General features: G+C 45.2%; 1 non-coding gene and 1 pseudogene across 1 annotated transcript; one reads left to right on the forward strand and one right to left on the reverse strand.

Moving 5' to 3' along the window:
• Positions 1–592: 592 nt before the first annotated feature.
• Positions 593–974, reverse strand: Snrpd2-ps1 (small nuclear ribonucleoprotein D2 polypeptide, pseudogene 1; annotated as a pseudogene).
• A 1,577-nt stretch (positions 975–2,551) lies between these two features.
• Positions 2,552–2,656, forward strand: LOC120096756 (U6 spliceosomal RNA). The gene has a single exon (XR_005493597.1). It is a non-coding gene; the product is annotated as a U6 spliceosomal RNA (small nuclear RNA).
• Positions 2,657–7,837: the final 5,181 nt, after the last annotated feature.

Consider the following 7,837-nt stretch of genomic DNA (forward strand, 5'->3'; position numbering starts at 1 on the left):
ATAGAAAAAAAATAAAGACAAGAAAGCAATTCCTGGCCAAAATTATCGTCATTATAATAATAACATATAATAACAGTTATGTGTTATTCTTTTTGACATAATCACCAGAGAGGATCACTTTCTATTAGAGTCGCCTGTATGACTTATTAACAGGTCATAACCATGTTGGCATATAGCCCTGCTGGTGTTTCCTGAGTAAAGGAAGACACTCACTTACCTATGGTCACTGGTTAGGAAGTACAGAGCAGGCTTGGGACCCTGACAGCCTAAATAGCCTCTCTGTGGTCTGTCCAGCTCTGCACCATGGTGCACTATGGTTTTATCCACTATGAGCTGGATCCAGCTCCATACATACCTGTTTCGAATGAAAGGCAGACTCCTTTAAAGCCTCATGCCTGTCTTCTCCACAGCATCATAACAACTATCTTTCAAAATCTGTGACAAATAAAACAATTCAAACCTTGAAAGCATATTTGATGTTTTTTTTTTAAACAAAAAGCACAAGGTTTTATGTCTAGCCCATTGGGCAGGGCTCTGCAGGACTCAGCCATGCAGAGAGCAAGCTCTCAGAAGGCCGAAGCCGTCCTCCATTTTACTTGCGGGCAATGAGCGGCTTCTGCAGCACCACAATGACCCAGTCCCCGCGCAGGAACGTCTTGGAGATGTAGCGGTCCTTGTTGACAGCCTTGGACTTCTTCTTGCCCTTGCTCCTCTTGGGGACATCTCCTTCACATTTTCCAGCACCATGTTGTAGTGCCGGTCAAAGGCCTTCACCGGGCCCAGGAGTTTCTTGTTGCAACAGTTAATGAGCACTTGCGTGTCGTTGACCGACTGCGTGAGCACCGAGAGGGGACCGGTGTTGAATTCCTCCTCCTCCCGCTTCTGCAGCTCCTTGGGGTTCATCTCACTCTTGGGCTTATTGAGGAGACTCATGGTGAAGGTTTCGCTCGCAGATCACTCCCGCCTCCAAGCCCGTTGCTCTGACCTTTGATATTTGATGATTTTTAAGCAAAGTTGTTTTTTGCTTGCTCGCTTGCTTAGAGATAGGGTATTGTTATCGTGCTGTGGCTATCCTGCAACTTCCTATATAGAATAGGCTGGCCTCTACCTCCCAATGCTGAGGTTTTAGGTGTGGCCACTACAACCCTAGCTCTTTTTATTTATTTATTTTAGGCTTTAGATAATTTAATTTTATGTGTATGAGTGTTTTTGTCCGTGTGTGCCCGATGCCTATGGAACTCAGGACAGGATGTCAGAGCCCCTAGAATTGAAGTCACACATGGCTATGACCTCACACCCCATGTGTATACTGGGAATCAGTCTGCTCCAAAAGCAGCAAGTGCTCTTAACCCCCAAGCCACCTCTCCGGACTCCAAAACTGTTACGTTTTTTAGTGTGTTGCATTATGGACAGTCAGCATAAGGAAGAAAGGGTTGGTGTTGGCTCACAGTTTGAAGATGCAGTCTGTCATAGCCGGGAAGTCAAGGCAGAAGGACCTGAAGAGGTTGGAGCTCGCTCATCATCAGTTAAGAAGCAAAGAGGTACAGAGGCTGGTGTTTGGTTTACTCTCTGTTTTATTCAGTGCAGGGCCCCAGCCCACATCAGTTAAATCTCCTTGAAGCACCCTCATATACCTTGTGATTTTTAAATCCTGTCAAATTTAAAATCAGGTTTAGTTATCCTGGTGTGTTAATAACCTGGTACTGACCTTAAAATCAGAGACCTTCCAGGGCTTTTCTGTTGTGTTTGGTTTTGTTTTTTGAGATACGCTTTCTGTGTGCTGTGCCTCGATCAGGCTGGCCTCAAACTCACGGAGATTTGTCTCCTAGTACGGGAATCAAAGGTGTGAGCCACCACACCCAGCCCCTGAGAAAGTGTTTTGATGGTGGAGAATCACTTAAATGTTTCTAGTGGAAGGGAGACAGGAGAAGGAGGTGGGGGATGGGAGGAACACAGACTGCATGGGATTGGCCAAGTGGCTGTTGATGTTGTGTGAGAGGTCTGGGGGTGGGGGGTGAGGGGGACACTACATTACCGTGCATGTTTACCTTTACCAAAATGGAGAGAAACCATGGGAACAGCCAGATGTGGGCCGCTCGGTCAATGCTTGGCATTCAAGCCCCCTTGGATGCTCCGAACCCAGAGTCATCCTGTCTAAAATTGAGAAGTTTTCCCTTGACACTCTCAGAGGTTACACCCAGCTCTAAGATTTTATTAGTCTTTGTCTAGGGGAAAACAGTTTAAGGGGAGAAGTGTTGGCCAACTGTGTACTGGCCAGCTCTGGATTAAAAGGAGTTTTGGACTTATCTAACCATAAGGGAAGGAAGGAAGGAAGAAGAAAGGGAGGAAGGAAGAAGAAAGGGAGGGAGGGAGGGAGGAAGGGAGGGAGGGAGGAAGGGAGGGAGGGAGGAAGGGAGGGAGGGAGGAAGGGAGGAAGGGAGGAAGGGAGGAAGGAAGGAAGGAAGGAAGGAAGGAAGGAAGGAAGGGAGGGAGGAAGGGAGGAAGGGAGGGAGGAAGGGAGGGAGGGAGGAAGGGAGGAAGGAAGATGACCATGTTTTCTTCAGCAGCATATACACTACGATTGGAACAATACAAAGAAAATTAGCGTGGTCCCTGAGCAAGCAGGGCATGCAAATTTATGATGTTCCATATTTTTAAAGTTATCTCTCTCCTGTCTGTACTTAGTGGCCTCGGTAATAGATCACATGGGCCAGTCATTAAAATAAAGGAAGCCTTTGTCTGCTAAGAAAAAAAAACAATTATGGCAGAGTTGAAAATAGAGCAATAATTAATTTTACACCCTCCTTCGTGACTCACATCTCTGCCTGCGTTGTGTGCTCCTGGTCATCTAATATTACCCTTCCCTGGCCTCTTCTCTAAATGCTATAATTTGCCATCTTTTTGGCTTCCTCTATACAAAATCATTACAGTGGAGGATTCCCATGTCAGGGGAATATGTTTCCTTCTGAGCTCTAGAACCTATCCATTTTCCTACAGATTTTATTTTTCTTTACAGCTGAATAATCCCCCATTTTGTATGGGTAATTTTCATAATCCGTTCACCTTTTGATAGACATTGAAGTTGGCTCCCTTTTCCTGTTGTCATCGACAGAGCAGCAATAAACAGGGCAAAGATCTCTATGGGCAGACATGGAGTTCTCTGATACATGCCCAGGAGTAAAAGGACTGGGTTCGTGTGGAAGGTTTTTTCTTCTTTCTCTCCTTCCTTCCTTCCTTCCTACCTTCCTTCCTTCCTTCCTTCCTTCCTTCCTTCCTTCCTTCCTGCCTGCCTGCCTGCCTGCCTGCCTGCCTGCCTTCTTTCCATCCCTCCCTCCCTCCCTAAAAATGGAATTGAGAGTGACCCTGTAAAACCCCAGGAAAGCTCTGGGACTTCAGAATGGCCGTTCTAACTCCACAGGAGTTCACTGAGCGCTTGGGACTGAGTTTATGTCTGAGCGGCTACCTTAGTCTAGCTGCACGTTTTCATTTGTGAGTTTGTTTTAAGAACGTGACTTTTAAAAAGGAGAAGAGCTGTGGAAACCACACTTCCCTCCGTCTATCCCTCTTCATGCCTGGACCACTAGTGGGCTTTCCTTGCTTTGCTTTTATAGCATAGAATATTGGGCCTTATTTAACTCCCCGCTACCCCTCAGTTTTCTCCTCTGTAAAATGGGGTGAGACTAGGGTATTAACTACCTCCGAAGGCTATGACAATCACACGAGTAAATAATTCACATAAAGTGCAGGGAGCTAGCTGTGTCTGCAGACTCCGTGACAGATAGATACGTCTTTTCCTAACTCCATTTTATAGCCCAGAAAACTAATTGTGGCTCAGTGAGGATAAGTGGTTTGGCCAAAGTCTATCTGTTTCAATAAACAGCTGTGCAGACATTTAAACTCAAGTCTCTGACCATAAATCCAGCCCCGATTCTCCTCCAACCGTCCTGTCCACTGTGGACACTGTTATGGAAAGGTTGACAGGTAATACGGCACAGTGATCGAGAGGGGCCTGGTAGCACCCGAGGAGTCCAACGCCACCAAAAAATAAGTTAATGTTTGTTATTAACACAAAAACCGTAGTCTGCATCACAGACTGCAGTCCCAGGGTCACGGAGCCAGTCAGCCTCTCTCCCAGACAGCCTGGAGCCCGGCACAGAGCAGTTGGAAAGCATTGGGGTGACTGGGAGGTAAATTACACCAGTCAGCCAGAGCCAGTCCAGCTCAGGCACAGGGACTAGGGTGTTCTTTTGTTTGCACACTGGGAAGCTTTGTAATTGGGCACACTGGCTTCTTGGAACAGCATCTTCCTTATGAATATACTGACCTCAGGTGACCAGGTTTGGGGTTTGTTTTGTTTTGTTTTTAATGTAGCTCGTGGTGAACAATTTTCCCTATATCTCCATCATGGCCAGAATCTCCTCCTCTGTGTAGCCTTCATCCATCCTCTCAAGATCCATTTTATTAATATGTTCAGAGGTTATCTGTGCCTGGTAAGTAAGAATGACAGTTTTCTAAGCCCAGTGGTTCTCAACTGATGGGTTGAGACCCTTACAAAGGTCTCATATCAGATATTTACATTGTGGTTCACGACAGTGGCAAATTTACTAGGACAGTTATGAAGTAACAACAAGATAACTTTATGGCTGGGAAGGTCATCACACCACGAGGAACTGTGTGAAAGGGCCGTAGCATTAGGAGGGTGGACAGCCATTGGTCTCTGTGAAGATGGGTTGTTAAAGGCCAAAAGGAATTCACAGGTACGTATGTGTGGGGTGATTTAAATGGGGCCAGATGTTAAGCTGAACACTGTGGAGCTGTGGATGACTCAACAAGCTTTGACCAAGGGGGATGAGGAACCCCAGGATTCTACATGGTCATCAAAAGGAAACTCACCAAACGCCATGGCTCCTCTTTGGCTGAGACAGTGGAATGCACTGGGGAACAGAGAATGAACGGGGAGGTTCATTTCTAGTGTGCACCTTGCCTTGAGTTTACTTTGTACATTGCCAGGATAGACTGCAGCTCTCCACCTTCCTGCCTCAGTTTCCCCAGTGCTAGGTTTCCAGGTATGCATCACCACATCCACCTCTCATTTGATTTTAAAACGCAGGGAACTATCTAAGTTGGGGCTTCTATTGCTGCAATAAATACCAGAATCACGAGCAACTTGGGAAGGAAAGAGATTATTATTACACAGTCTCTCTTCAAGCAAAGTCAGGAACTGCCTATCTAGTGGTGGCTCCACCCCCACAATGAGCTGGCCCCACCCACATTAGTCATCAACCAAGGCCAATCTGATGGAGGCAGTTCCTCCATGGTGATTCCTTCTTCTCAGATACGTGGAGATTTGTATCAATTTGACTCAAAAACCAACCAGCACAAAAATATTGCCGAGCCCTAAAGTACAGGGCTAGGGGTTTCCAGGACCTGTTTGAATGAATATGCCTTTGACTCATTCGGTCTGCCCATCTCCTGCTTTCCCAACAACGAGAAGAGAATAGATTCTGTGGAGCATTGTGAGTCTGCACTGTGACCTCCTTTCTGTAACAGAGCCATTACAATAGGAGTTCATCAGAGCTCGTCACTCTCTGTTAAATGAATGAAAGCTTGCATGCATGCGGGGGAGGGCCTGCCTCTTCTTCATAATATGTGCCCTGGTTAGAGCCACGGCGGGGCCGAACTTTACAGATGTTCTCATGTAACGGTTCAAGGGCAGCGAGCTGAAAGCGAATCAGAAACTTCTTCATGTTTTGTTCAAAGCCCACGAACACTTGGACATGTATTAAATGTTAATAAGCAGCTATGTGGGTCAGTGGGTTAAGTAATAACTGTGGAGGGAGGTGAGAGGTGAGGAAATACACGGAAATTACAGTCGAGGACGGCTTGGCTCACCAGAGCGAAACTTGTATAATAGTATGCCAGTGATTTAGCCAGGCTATTTTCCCCCTTCCTTGCATGGCCAGCTCTGCACAGTGACAACCTTTTCGTCACAGGCAGCTGCAGAACCTGGTAAAATTTGGGAAATATTTGAGAAGCACCTAAGAGGTTGCATATAGGGTCACTTCTCCTTACAAATGAAAAGAGAGAAAATCACTGTGTTTAGACAGAATGTTTGGGAGCTGATTGTAGGGTTTTTTTTTTTTTTTTTTGGACCATTCTTTCTCTCCCTCTTGTATTTGACCTTTTTAATATTTTTTCTCACATTTTTATGAAGTCCAACAAAAGGAACAAGGGTTTTTGTGAGCATAAAATTGCTGCTCCTGAAAGCAGTACCGACGACGATGATGATGATGATGACGACGACGACGACGACGACGACGACGATGATGACAGTAACAGCTAATCTTCTTTGAGAACCTGTTATGCACCAGATCAATTCTGAAAGTTAGAGATTTGGGGAGCAGGCGTTGTCAACCAGGAGACATTTGGCAAATATATCTGGGGCATTTCGAATTGTCAGGACGAGGAGAGAAGGGAATTGGGAGCTGATACAAGCATCGAGTGGATGGGTCATAAACACTTTCCCAAAGCAAGGGACAGCCACCAACACAGCCATGCATTCCCTGGCCCCAAAAGCATCAGCTTCAAAGGTGATGAAGCCTGCTGTAGATGAACTGGCTTTCTCTCTCTCTCTCTCTCTCTCTCTCTCTCTCTCTCTCTCTCTCTCTCTCTTTCATACACACACACACACACATACACACAAGTACACACATCACACATGCGCATACATACACGACGCACACATACACATGCTTCAGAGATTATCGCTTTCATTTGCAGATATAGAGACTGAGGTAGGAAGTCAGTAACTTATTCTGAAGCTCACAGAGGCAGAGTGTTTCCCAGTCCAGACCTGTCTGACTTCAGAGGCCTTACCCTAGGGATAGTCTATCAGAGCAGACACAGGCAGGAGATCCCTGACCAAGCCTTTGTTTTTCACATTACACAGCAGACATGTTCACAAACAGTCCTCTTGTCCACCAATGTCCCCTTCTAGAAATGTGGAAGCTGATGACTCCGACCCTACCTTTTTTTTTTTTTTTTTGCACAAAATACAGGATTTTTTAATCCCTGCCAAAAATTAATAAATAAATGAAAATTAGACTTTAAAATGAAAATGTCAACTCTGTGTCACCTCTTCCAACTAAAACATTCTGACACTGGATTATTTTTATTACAATAATATTGATCTATAATTAGGAATAGTAATATTTAATAAAAATATTCATAAAGGAGTTTGTGAGCAGTTCTTCAACATAATAAAAGTATTAGCAAGATAATGAAATGTCAAGTTTGCTGTGGGTGGCTGTTTTGAGAAATGTCGAGCATTACCCGTGGGCCCTGGCCCATTCACTAGATGTGTGTATCTCTTTCTCAGGCCCCTTCTCTCCAAGCCCCCGCAACTCAAAATGTTCCAGGGCATTGCGAAGTGCTTCTTTTTCTTCAGTTATGTGTATCAGTGGCAGAATGTGTCCCATGTTATGTGAAATTCACGAAGCAGTCCTCTTTCCCCTTTCGGCTGTCACTTTCCATAGTCATAGGAATTGAACAGTTATGTAATGTCCTAACGCAGCACTGTACTGAGCCCAAACCCAGCAAAAAGATGCTTCACATGTTGTAATTTTATTTTCAATGGTGGAGCTCCTTTTCCCTCTGAAAGCCCCAAAGGACAGTCATTGGTAAACATTACCCCTAATCACCTGTTTTCTGTCAGGCTGAGACAGGTCGTATATGGAATGAACCAAGGTGAGCACACCATAGTTGTCTCAGTGGGTCGTGTGCCATTTATTTTCTTGTAGACTGTCATAATCGGATGTCTTGCTTAGACTACATTTCA

Source organism: Rattus norvegicus, chromosome 14 (genome assembly GCF_036323735.1).
Source record: "Rattus norvegicus strain BN/NHsdMcwi chromosome 14, GRCr8, whole genome shotgun sequence".
Lineage (NCBI taxonomy): Eukaryota > Metazoa > Chordata > Mammalia > Rodentia > Muridae > Rattus > Rattus norvegicus.